Source organism: Gadus morhua, chromosome 14 (genome assembly GCF_902167405.1).
Source record: "Gadus morhua chromosome 14, gadMor3.0, whole genome shotgun sequence".
In the NCBI taxonomy this organism is placed as follows: domain Eukaryota; kingdom Metazoa; phylum Chordata; class Actinopteri; order Gadiformes; family Gadidae; genus Gadus; species Gadus morhua.
Window position 1 is genome coordinate 24,482,855 of NC_044061.1, and position 12,767 is coordinate 24,495,621.

The 12,767-nt window shown below is 46.3% G+C and overlaps 1 protein-coding gene and 1 long non-coding RNA gene across 2 annotated transcripts in view; both read left to right on the forward strand.

Annotated features, from left to right (window-relative positions):
- The window catches only part of chst8 (carbohydrate (N-acetylgalactosamine 4-0) sulfotransferase 8), a 128,899-nt gene that overhangs the window by 101,001 nt on the left and 15,131 nt on the right, over positions 1-12,767 (forward strand). The window lies entirely within an intron of this gene.
- Positions 1,495-3,350, forward strand: LOC115558698 (uncharacterized). Its single transcript, XR_003979366.1, has 2 exons — positions 1,495-2,613; positions 3,129-3,350. It is a non-coding gene; the product is annotated as an uncharacterized LOC115558698 (long non-coding RNA).

Sequence of the window (12,767 nt, forward strand, 5' to 3'; positions counted from 1 at the left end):
TCAATCACTCAACGGCGGCCCAAGTCGGCGTTGGCGTGATGCGTGGTTGCCGTCGGCCGACGGGTCGCCCCGGTGGTCGCGGTCTGGGAGGAAGACGCGTTGGGGACACCTGAGGAGCGTGGTTCGGTCCGGGGTGACGTGTTGATCGCTCAATAACCTCTCGTCACCGCTGACTCTGTAATGTGCATCGCAAGATAACGTCAGTGGGTTACCAAACATGTGGGTTAACGTCACTCTGAACCATAGTCAGGACACGGTGAAGAAAGACACACACCTGGAGTGGGCGAGAGAGAGAGAGAGAGAGAGAGAGAGAGAGAGAGAGAGAGAGAGAGAGAGGGAGAGGGAGAGGGAGAGGGAGAGAGAGAGAGAGAGAGAGAGAGAGAGAGAGGGTTGCAGCAACTGGTCTGACCCGAGGCTGGTCCTAGCTGCCAAGTCGGCCTTTGTTAGGACCGGTATTTACCTTATGTCGCTTGTACCAATCAGACACCATTTCAAACTCAGGCCTAGTCTTAACAGCACCCAGTCAGGGTTCTAAAGCAAAGCTTGAAACAATGAGATCAGCAGAAGATCACGAGGAGTGTGTGAGGAGCCAGGGCTGCAGGCTTTCATTCTTCCGTGGTATTTCATGGTACGTCCTGTTTCCATGAAGCAGTTATTAGCATGTGCTCCACGTGAGCAGCCTTCCAGGCAGGCTGACACACCCCACCCCAATTAAGGCATGTGATCGATAATCTTCCCGACCTCGGTGTAGGAAGTCTCTGGTTAGTTCACCTCCCAGCTGGGAAGACCGGCAGGGGAGGATAATTGGAGACCCTGGTCCTTCCCAAAGCGGTTAATGGTGTGTGCGTTAGTGTGTGAATGTGTGAGTGTGTGTGGGGGTTGGTGTGTGTGTGTGTGGGTTGATTTGTGTGTGTACGTGGGGGTTGGTTTGTATCTGAGTGTGTGTGTGTGTGTGTGTGTGTGTGAGAGATAGAGAGAGAATTAGAAATGAGATGGATGAATGAATGCATCCCAGGTGAAAAAGTAGTATACTTTAGTGTATTACAAGTATAAATCAATTATACAAAAGTTAGTATAAGTATACTTTTACTTTTTGTGCTTAATTTAAAGTATACTTAACATATACTTTTAAAAAGTGTACTTCGCAATAAATGTCATTAAATTCAACTTTAACGTACTTAAAAATAAGTATACTAATTCTGCAATACTTAAAGCGGTATTGCTTTGTACTTTTAAAAAGTATACTTTATTTTAAGTTTATTTAAATTGTACATAAGTGTACTTAGAAAAAGTATACTAAATTGCAAATACTTATAGTGGTAATTTAGTGTATTTATAAAAAGTGTACTTTATTGTAAGTGTATTGTAATTTGTACCTTAGTGTACTTCTGAAAAGTACACTCATTTTCAAGTATTTTGGAATTCAGTATTAAAATACTTTTTTAAAGTGTAATTTAATTTCACTTCATTAGAAGTGTATTGAAGTATACTTCCGTAAAGTTCACTTTAATTTAAGTTAATTTTAAGCTGTATTTCAGTATACTTAGCAAAAGTATACTAAGTTTCAAATACTTAAAGTGGTATTTTAGTGTACTTCTGAAAAGTACACTTTGTTTCAAGTCCTTTGTAATACACTATTAAAATGCTTTTTTAGAGTGTAATTTAATTTCACTTCATTAGAAGTGTATTTAAGTGTACTTCCATGAAGTGCACTTTAATGCAAATACTTTTTAAGCTGTATTTCAGTGTACTTAGAAAAAGTATACTAAGTTGCACATACTTAAAGTGGTACTTTAGTGTACTTCTGAAAAGTACACTTCATTTCAAGTCCTTTGTAATACACTATTAAAATGCTTTATCAAAGTATACTTAAATTTCCCTTTATTAGTAGTGTATTTAAGTATACTTCCTTACAGTTCACTTTAATGCAAGTTAATTTTAAGCTGTATTTCAGTGCACTTAGAAAAAGTATACTAAATTGCAAAAACTTATAGTTGTCATTCAGTGTGATTCTGAAAAGTACACTTAGTAATACACTATTAACATGCTTCATTTTTAGTATACTTTAATTTCACTTCATTAGAAGTTTATTTAAGTATATTCATACATCATCACAACCAAAGTGTTGAATTAATCAAAAAAATACAGATAAATAATACTGAAATGGCTACTTTTACTAGCTCCAACGACTAACTATTAAAGAAAATCCAAGGCTATAACCAAAATTTGAAAATAGCAAGTTTATAACGGCCATCCAATCAGTGTGCGGCTGCAAATCGACGTCCAATGAGAATGTAGTATTTAGGTCGCCAATTGGTGGTTTACTCAAATACACTTGGCGCGGACGGTTAGTGTTCCATTTGAAATTGAGCAGTGAGCACCTAATATCTCCGGGTCAAACAATGACAGTGTTTGGTTTGTTTTATTTCCAAGACGGCTCCGTTAGAGCAGATAATACATCCGTCATACGTGATGCATACAGAAATAAAAAAATAACGGTTAACTGCAGGGAAGACCTCGAGTCGGAGCAGGGCTGGATAGAGGTAATTTGGCCTACACAACGGCGACAACAAGAGGCGAAGCCTATTGCAGCCAAATTGCTTTTCTTTGGAGGTAAGTCAGTTCCAAAACGGTAGTGAAATGATTCCGAAATACTCTGTAACGTCAGCTAACTTTGGCTATAGTCTGTTGGAATGTTACGGTAATGATGATAGCCTAATAGAAAGAGTTGCTTTTATCGAAGTATAATGCTTGAATTTAGTAATCGAAGTAAAGTTACTGGATCAACTGGCGTAGTGGGGGCCTGTGGCGTAGCGGGGGCTACGTTTGCGCCTGAGAGCGTCTTTGCGTCGTATTTGTATTGTAAAATGTAGGAATGTTACGGTAATGATGATAGCCTAATAGAAAGAGTTGTTTTATAGCGGGGGCCTGTGGCGTAGCTGGACCACGTTGCGTAGCGGGGGCACGTGGCGTACCGGGGGCTGCGTTTTTTTTACGTTTGGCACGCTCCGATTGGGCACGCGCTCCGAACGGGCACGCTCCCAATGGGCACAAGCACTAGTCTGTGTCAATGTAATTTATTGTTTATCTTAAGTCTTAAATCACATGCGTCCTTCCTGTTTTCACAGACACGGTGAGGGAGAAATTCCCCAACACCATGGTTAGTGAGATCCGGGCCCTGCTGCGGAGGAAATGCAATAATGAGGGCTACACCAAGGTTGCTCCTCAGTAGCTTTATTATATATGTTATATATGTCAGATGTTTTAAAGTTAGGTGTTATTGAATGTATGTTTGTATTAATATTTAAATTAAAGTTTTGGTTTGTACAATTTAAGTGTTTTTTGTCATGGAACAAAATAGCACCCATGGAGTGTACTAAAATGGTACCAGAAAGAAGTGCATGTGAAGTATAATATGTATTGTAAGTATATTTCTGTAGTATTTATAAAGTACTTAGTAGTATAACAGTATTGTACTTAAAATACCCTTAATATACGCTTCCACTTTACATTATAGTATAATAACTATACTTTAAGTACATGCCTTTGATGCTTAAATTGTGACACAAATTGACTATAAATACATAATAAATGCATTTTTAGTTACATAATTGCACACTTTAAAAGTACTAAATATAGTCAGAAAGTGTACTTGAATTTAATTAGAAATATGACAGAGGAATGATAATAGTGTGTTAAAAATACACTTCTATTATGTAGTATAAGCAGTGATAAAATACACTCAATATACACTTCTGCTCCTCTTTAGAGTATAATAACATTGTACTTAAAGTGCATGCCTTTGATGCTGCAATTGTGATAGAAATGTACTATAAATACATTTTAATTAACATAATGGCAGACTTAAAAAGTACTAAATATAGTCAGAAAGTGTATTTGAATTTAATTTGAAATATGACAGAAGTATGATAATAGTGTGTTCAAAATATACTTATATACTACTATCAATTGAACCATACTGCCTTTTTAAGTATATTTCAAACACACTGGTAATATAATGCTATTGTACTGCAAGAGTGTTTCAAATGCTAGAAATCATACTTTTCACTAGTGTACTTCAGTACACTTAAAGGTTGTCAAAAGTTGTGCAATTTTAGCATACTATTTACACTTGGAGTATACTGGAGTATATCTATAGTAGTACTTAAGGTATACCTTAGTACACTTTGGTATACTTGAATGCGACGAAATTAGTACAGAATACAGTTACATACTAAAAGTGGACTTAGTACATCCTTTCAAAAGTGTCGTTGAAGTATAATATTTTTTCACCTGGGATGGATCGATGCATGCGTCGCAGTGGGCATAAACAAAAACAGCAGCACTAACTAGCAATGTGAATTTAAGTAAAACAACAATAATTTCGATACGTTTAAATGAGGGTAATACCAATAACTGCACCACAAAATAGAGGTCAGATGTCCTGATAATGTTGCTCATTTTGTCAGAATGTGAGATGTTCCCATGTCGAAGGTGCTCCGTGCGATGACTGTCAAGTCGTGAATAATTACTCTGGGGGAAGTTAGAGATTTGGTGATCCTGCTCACTGCTCCGCTCTCTCCCTGCTCAACTCCATTGTCATATCTGGGTCACATTCATCCTGTCTGATTCCTGCATGTCTTTTAAGTCTCTTCTTATTTACTCTCTGTCACGACCACCTCTCCCTCTCTCTCTCTCTCCCTCTCTCTTTCTCTCTGTCTTTATGGTTCTCTCTCTCTTTTTGGCTCTCTCTCTAACTTTATGCCTCTTTCTCCCTCTCTTTTTGTCTTTCTCTCTCGCTGATTCTCTCTTTAAGTCTCTCTCTCTCTCTCTCTCTCTCTCTCTCTCTCTCTCTCTCTCTCTCTCTCTCTCTCTCTCTCTCAATCCCCCACTCTCTCTCTCAATCTCTCACTTTATGTCTCTCTCTCTCTCTTTATGTCTCTCTCCTCCTCTCTCTCTCCATCTCCTCCTCTCATCCTGCCTCTACTTTAGTCCCTCTGTCAGCTTCTCTTTAGTCTCTGTTTTAGTATATTCCTCTTCCACTCCTCCAGTCTTTTCCTCCAGATCTATTCAGCTCTTTTCTATCCCTTGTTCTCGCTTTTCTGTTATTTTCGTCATTCTCTCAAGGCCGCCTCCTCGCCCCCTGCTCTCTTCATCCCCTCCCCCCTCCCATCAATTCTCCCATCCCACTATTCTTCCTTTTGCTTCTTCTTGTTATTTTTGTCTGTGTAACTCATCCTTTACAAGCTGAGCGTCTCTCTCTCCAACCCGCTCTGCCTATCTCTTTTTCTGTCTCTCTTTCTCTCTCTTTCTCCCTCCATCCCTCTCTCTCCCCTCTCTCTCTCCCCCCTCTCCCTCTCTCTCTCTCTCTCTCTCTCTCCCCCCTCACCCTCTCTCTCTCTCTCTCTCTCTCTCTCTCTCCCTCTCTCTCTCTCTCTCTCTCCCTACCCTGTGATGTCGTTTTCACGGCCCAACGGGGTTCCCGATCTGCTGCAGTCGCTGTAACATAAACACCACAACCGTGTTGTCAGAAGCCCACCGGGCCCCCACGGAGCGAGGCCCCCGCCTTCAAAGCCAGAACTATTCAATAACACCCCCCCCCCCCCCCCCCCTCGCGCGGCCCTGGCGGCGCCAGCCACCTGACACACAGCGGCGGCCGGCGGCCATTATGTATCGAGACGAGGAGCCCCCTGCTCGTGAGCGTCAGCAACACCAACACCAACCTGTGTTACGCTCGATCGCCGGTCCACGGATGGAAATAAGTTGCTATGAATTGTAGAGCGGCGGTTCTACACCTGTGAATTCACCCCCCCCCCCCCCCCCCCCCTCCCCCCAAAAAATAATATCTCTATTTATGATTTTATGATATAATATAAACATGTCAAATAAAGTGAATAGACTTAAAAGTTGCATCGATGCAATTCCCTTCACAACAAGTGCATCAATCATGTCTTCACTTACACGGTTCTGGAGTGTCGCAATATCTATAAAAGAAACCAAACGTTTAATCCTTCCCTCCTTTTGGAACGATGTGTTTGAGTTCAGTTCAGTCAACCAATTACGGAGGACGGAGAGAGCATCTCTCCAAAGCGCTCTCAAATGTATTTTAAACCCGTGTGCTGCCTGGCTCCAGGCAAATCTGTTCTCAGAAGTGTTCTTCTGCTTACGTCTCCTTCCTCTGTGTTTGTCTTGAAATGAGGTATTTTAGATCAGTGGTTCCTAAACTGCAGAGCCGAAAGGAGGTTTTCTCCATCCGTCTTCATGTCCCAATCCGAATATAATTGAACATTTTGCCTCTCTGAGTCTGCACACTCTCTGCTGGTCCCTCGGTGTGAGTCTCCCTATAAGAGTGCTTTGCTTCTAAACGGAGGTACACATTTGACAGCCTTGCAGGGCCGTGTGTCAGTTCGTCAGTGTGTGCGACATGCTGAGGTTTCCGCCTCCGTTCCTATGGAATCTAACTCCCACTGTTGTGATTGTAAAAGGCCTTTCAAAATAAAAGCACGGCGGTTGTAGATTTTGTACAAAATAGGTGGCTCGTGTCCCGTTCGGCATGAGGAGGGATGTAAAAATAGCAAACTTTTTTGGCCCAATTGGAAGCATTCCTGGTCTAGCAGCTCAACCACCTGTGGGCTGCGACCCAGAAGACGATGTCTCAGACAGCAGCCCGGTGCTGACAGGTTGTGAAGGGGGGGGGGGGAGGGGGGTTTAGGAGATGCACTCAGAGAGCAACATGCGGTGGTTTCGGTGTGTGTCTGTGTGTGTCTGTGTCTGTGTGAGTGTATACATGTGTGTGTGTGTCTCTCTCTCTCTCTCTCTCTCTCTCTCTCTCTCTCTCTCTCTCTCTCACTCTCTCCCTCTCTCTCTCTGTCTCTCTCTCTCTCTGTCTCTGTGTATTTTCCCCAGGCCAGTGGTTCTAGACTGCTGTTCCTTCGGGACTCAGCAAAGAAAATAGAGGCTACGCCTCTAGCCATGGGCCCTGAGCACCTGTAGTTGGCTTTGTCTGCGCACAAACACACACACACACACAAACACACACACACACACCCACGCACACACACACACACACACACACGCATGCACACACACACAGACACGTGCACACAGACACACGCACAGACACACATACATACACACACACACACAGGCATACACACACAAACAAACATTGGGGTGTTGGCAAGGGACTCATGGAGAAGGGGGGGGGGGGGGGTTTGTGGTGCCATGTCCAGGGCTTGCTGGTTTAATGGAGGTGCCGATGGAGCGATAATCAGATTCATACGGCTGCTTAACCGGGCGCGGCCGCACAAAGTGGGGTCATGTCAGAGGGCCGGCCCCCCGCCCTTCGTCTGCAGATTAAACCATTGACTGTTCTCCGCACGGACGCCTGGTACGCATGGTCTGAGAGGCAGACGCACGCATACACAGTGACACGTACACCCACATACAGAGACAAGTACACTCAGACACACACACACACACACACACACACGCACCCACGCATACACAGTGACACGCACACACACATACACAGAGACAAGTACACTCAGACACACACACACACGCACCCACGCATACACAGTGACACGTACACCCACATACAGAGACGAGTACACTCAGACACACACACACACACGCACCCACGCATACACAGTGACACACACACACACATACACAGAGACATGTACACTCAATGCAGATGCAAGAAAAATGCAAAATATCCACACACTCTCTTCAAATTACTACTCATCTGCAAGCTCAAACACACACACTCATATCATAAAAGCAAATACTGTACAATTACTCCCACAAGTGTGTGCGCACACACACACACACACACACACACACACACACACACACACACACACACACACACAGAGACCGGGTGGGAAATCCACACTCCACACTCTCAGGTAAGTGGCCACACTCGCACCAGACAGGGAGGCACTAATGGGTAATGGCAGGGTTCTCCGGCAGAGAGCCCGCTGAGTCACTGGGAAGGCAGGTGATGAATAAAGCAGAGCGAGTGCCTGTGACCACCTTCCAGCGTCTTCCCGCGACAGAGCCCTCCTCCTGCCTGTCCTGGCTCGGAAGGAGTGCTCGTTAGCTCCGTCCGTCTGTCTGTCCGCTGGGACAGAAGGCATGGAGAATGGATCGCGGGAGAAGCAGCCCCCCTGATTGGATAGGCGCCGTGGTCCAATGATCCGGTCCGGTCTGTCTGTCTGTCTTGCTTCAGTATTTCTCTACCCAAGGTGCTTCGCAGGAGTACTTTCGGCACAAATGTTAGCTAGTTCAAGAACTTTTTTCATCACGGTGTAAATATTCAACAATCGTTGAATAACCAAACATGTCCAAGTACCCCCTGATATGCCCCTTGGGGTACCCGTACCCCCATTGGAGCGACACTGATCCAGCACACGGCCTGCCTGCTGAAGACCCCCTTGGGGGGGGCGTCCCTGATCAATGTCTGCTTCGTGGGTGCCCCTCTGCCGCTGATACCCAACCCTACTAGTCACTGTCCCGATTCGTTTTCTACGTCCTCCAAGGCTTGGACACTTTACAAAAGGTGCAAAATCATAAGAAACATGTTTTTTCCTGCAGGTTGTTATCATTATTAGCTTGATTTATTTGTGTTTGTATGGGCAGAAAGTGATTCTCCAAATTTTTCCGGCAGACAGGGAGAAATATATCAGTAAGCCATCACTCATATTACTCCAACGCTCAATGGAGTTCTGAAGGGGTGACTTTTGGGATAAAACGCGCGTGCTTCGCTCGTCTCGTCGCTGCATCACCTGACGCGAGCCAGCCAGTTCCTTCCTGCTCCCCGTCGCACTCGACCTTACGAAGGCAGCCAATGAAATCATCCGCTGCTTGTTTGATGCTCCGTCCCGCCGGGCCGAACCCAATTAAGTACCGTTGGCGCTCCTGACCAGTGCCAACTTAATATTCACGTCCCCGCCTCGCAGAGCGATAGTTTCCAGAAGTCGATTCTCCCGTGGCCTCGGCTACAAACAGTTCTGACAAAAGACCAGATGCCATGTTTGTTTGATTAACCCACTTTTACTTTGGACAGACAGCTTTTGAAATCTAGCTCAAGAACCTTGGGTCCTGCCTTCCTTCCCTCCTCCTCCTTCCTCCCCCCCACACACACACACACACACACACACACACACATTCACGCACGCACCCGAGCACGCACGCACAAACCCTCCCCCCCACACACACAACCAATCCCCCCACAAATACACCCCTCGCCCCTGCATCCTCAGACACATCGTCACTCTTTCTGTCATTCTCTCTCCCTCTCCCTCTCTCCCTTTCTCCCTATCTGTCTCCCTCTACCTCCCCCCTCTCCCTCTCTCTCTCTCTCTCTCTCTCTCTCTCTCTCTCTCTCCCTCTCTCTCTCCCTCTCTCCCTATCTGTCTCCCTCTACCTCCCCCCTCTCCCTCTACCTCTCTCTCTCTCTCTCTCTCCCTCTCTTCCTCTCTCTCTCCCTCTCTCCCTATCTGTCTCCCTCTACCTCCCCCCTCTCCCTCTACCTCTCTCTCTCTCTCTCTCTCTCTCTCTCTCTCTCTCTCGCTCTCTCTCTCTCTCTCTCTCTCTCTCTCTCTCTCTCTCTCTCTCTCTCTCTCTCTCTCTCTCTCTCTCTCTCTCTCTCTCCATGGGTGTCACACTGACACGTAAATGCTACTCCAATTATTCTGTGTCCTCTCTACTCGCTGTCAAATTACCCGAGCTGGGAGGATAGGAGCAGCGCTGTGTTCGTGTCTCTCGTTGGCATTTCCTCTGACAGGAGGGGGGAGAGCGGGGGGGAGAGAGGGAGAGAAGGAGAGAGAGAGGGCGGAGATGGGGCGAGCTTGCGGAATGTTTCCGGGGACGTCTCCGGGGTTGTGTGAGAGACAAGGTGAATGGGCATTTTAAATGTTAAAGTCTGGTAATCAGGCATCGGTTGTGAGTGTGGGGGGGTGGGGGAGATGGGTTTTGGGGTGGTGGGGAGGTGGGGTGCAGCTGTGTGTTTTTAAATCAAGCATTTGAAAGCAGTTTCTCTAAAACACTGACCATGCGGTGTTACAGGCAGAGATAAAACAAGTCAAAACGGGTGTCGACAGAATCGTGTTTCCTTTGAGATCCACACAGAGATGGTTTACTTTAAAGGTTTGTTGTTTGTTTCGTTTTGCTTGGCATTCACGCTCCGATGCAAACCACGTGTCTAGACTGGGTTCTGGGCTTCGTTTTCGACTAACTTGGCAGATTGTATGTATGGATGTATGTATGGAATGGTGTTTGTGTGTGGTTAACGCCCTATAGCCACGTGAGACCCTCCCAATCTCCGACGTTCACATTCTGGTTCTCTGCGGATCTGTCTGCCCCTATCCAGTTTAAACCTCTACCAAACCAATGCTAAAGGCGGCCAGGCTGGTGTTCATGTGAAATGCGAAAATCAGGGTGAAAGCTCAGGAGACGAGCTGTATATATATATATATGCATGGATTGATGCTTTGAATCGTCCATGCGTAAAGGATTGTGCAAGATTTACATTGGATTACATTGGACTTAATTTGATTACATTATTCTGTATTTAATCATGAGCAGACTTTCATTTACCAGAGTAAATTATCCGTAATGAGTTGAATAAATTAACAGTAATGACCCGTTTATTGGTTGGAAAAGTGGCTGCTATGTTGCGCTGCTGCAACTTAGGGAGGAAGGAGACTCCAGTGAAATGCGATGCATACCAAACCAGTATTGGAACCCACATTGTTCAACTATTTGTGCTTGCTTATTATTAAAATTTGCTGTAGCACTTCTTTAGCTCCAGATGAAGTTCTTGTTTTCTTCCCGGCTGGCATTGGTTTGACGGTCAGCAGTGTGTAGGGCCAGCAGGAACAGAGCTCCACAACACCCTGTGTGTCCTCCGTGACGCCTCCTTTCGAGACCTTTGGGCTCTGCAGCCCCTTCACGGCCATCTCTGTTAGTACAGGCTTATGGGAGTGAAGGGACAGGCCCATGAGGGGACAGGCCCACAGGCCCTCTCTCTCTCTCTCTCTCTCTCTCTCTCTCTCTCTCTCAAACAAACGTATACATACACACACACACTCGCACACACACACACACAACCGCACACACACACACTGCACTCATTAGTGCACCAGAGGGCTCGGCTGAAGCCCCGCTCGGTTCAGATGTTCACGCGCTCTCCGGCGCCAGTGAGGGACGCCGTCGCGGCCCAGCGTCCAGTGTGCGCTCGCCCCGCTCCAGAAGCCCTCCACGGCGGGGCGGAGAGGGGGCTCACAGCCCGAGCTCCTCTCATCCACATCAGCTGAGGGCGATAGCAGCGGGTGCATCAGCCGTGGCCAATGCTTTATTGGAGGGGTTTGTGGGAGCGGCTGTTGTGTTTATGGTTCGCTGCTGCGTTTTCTATTGTCTGAACCGGTTATCAGTGTGTGTGTGGGGGGGGGGGGGGGGGGGGGTGCACGGTGCAGAGAAGAGGGGAGGGGGGGGTGGAGGAGGAGGAGGTGCACGGTGCAGGGGTGGGGGGGGGAGGGAGGGCAAAGAGAGGAGGACCTGGAGGAAATTATAGGTCGGGGAAGGCAGGCCAGGGGTGAATCCCACCAATAAGAGCTAAAACCGAGGAGAGTGGAAAAGCAAAGGGAAAGCGCACACACACACACACACACACACACACACACACACACACACACACACACACACACACACACACACACACACACACACAAAAAGCGATTGCAGCGATAGACCCGTTGTGGGGGGTGTGGTTCTGAGGAGGCGGAAATAAAAAGCGAAGCAGTCCGGCACTGGAGAAAATAAGAAGATTGGGGCTCAGTGTGATGTTGTGGCCGTCTGGAATATCCTTCCCAGTCGGAGTGCCCAGACGCCCAGAGGGAAGCCTCTAGGTGTGCTCTGCAGTAACAGGTTTCAGCATCCATTCACAGACAAACAGGCCTTTAAATGCACGCTGCAGCTACAGATTTAGCATCCATACACAGACCACAGGTGTTATGTATGCAATGGATTGTCAACAGTATGCGTTGTTATTCCCATGTCTTAGGGGGCGCTTTAAGGCACATTGTTCTGGGGCTAGTAAATCTTGGGTTAAAATGGACATCAATAGCTCAACCTGAGTTCCTGTGTTACTCCGTTACTAACAAGTTATCCTTATATTATATAACAAACATAATAACAGGTCTGTGAATGGATGGAGAAACCTGTAGCTGCAGAACTCATCCATACAGTAAGAGGGCCGCTGCCAGCGCAGAGACAACTGGTCCGGTGTTGCTCTTCAACCGATGGAATCATAAAAACACGCCCCCAAGGTTCTGTCCCTGACAGCCGATCGATCTCCGCTGACCCATTGGCTGTTCACTGTCAAGCCGCGGTGTGATCTCCGCCCAGGACCACCACATCCTTCATAAATCACTCCTTTTAGATAGGATACTGTGGAAAGGTCATAGAAGCTTTGAAGGACACATTTATGTGCAGTTAAAAAACTAAACCTCACATGTTTTCCTGGACTGGCCTAAAGCAGGCAGCAAACCTTCGCTGCAATAGTCGGCGTTCCAGTACAAACTGCGTTTTTTTTAACAGTGGTGATTTGACAAGCCTGCAATTTTTACCAACTAGCTTTTTCGCTGGGTGATTTTCCTGTGTCGCGCCTGGTCCTGTGGAAAGCCTCCTGTCTGACACTCAAATGAGCCGTTAGGTGTAGTCCCCTCCACCTCAGCAAGCTGCATCATCAGTGCAGTGTC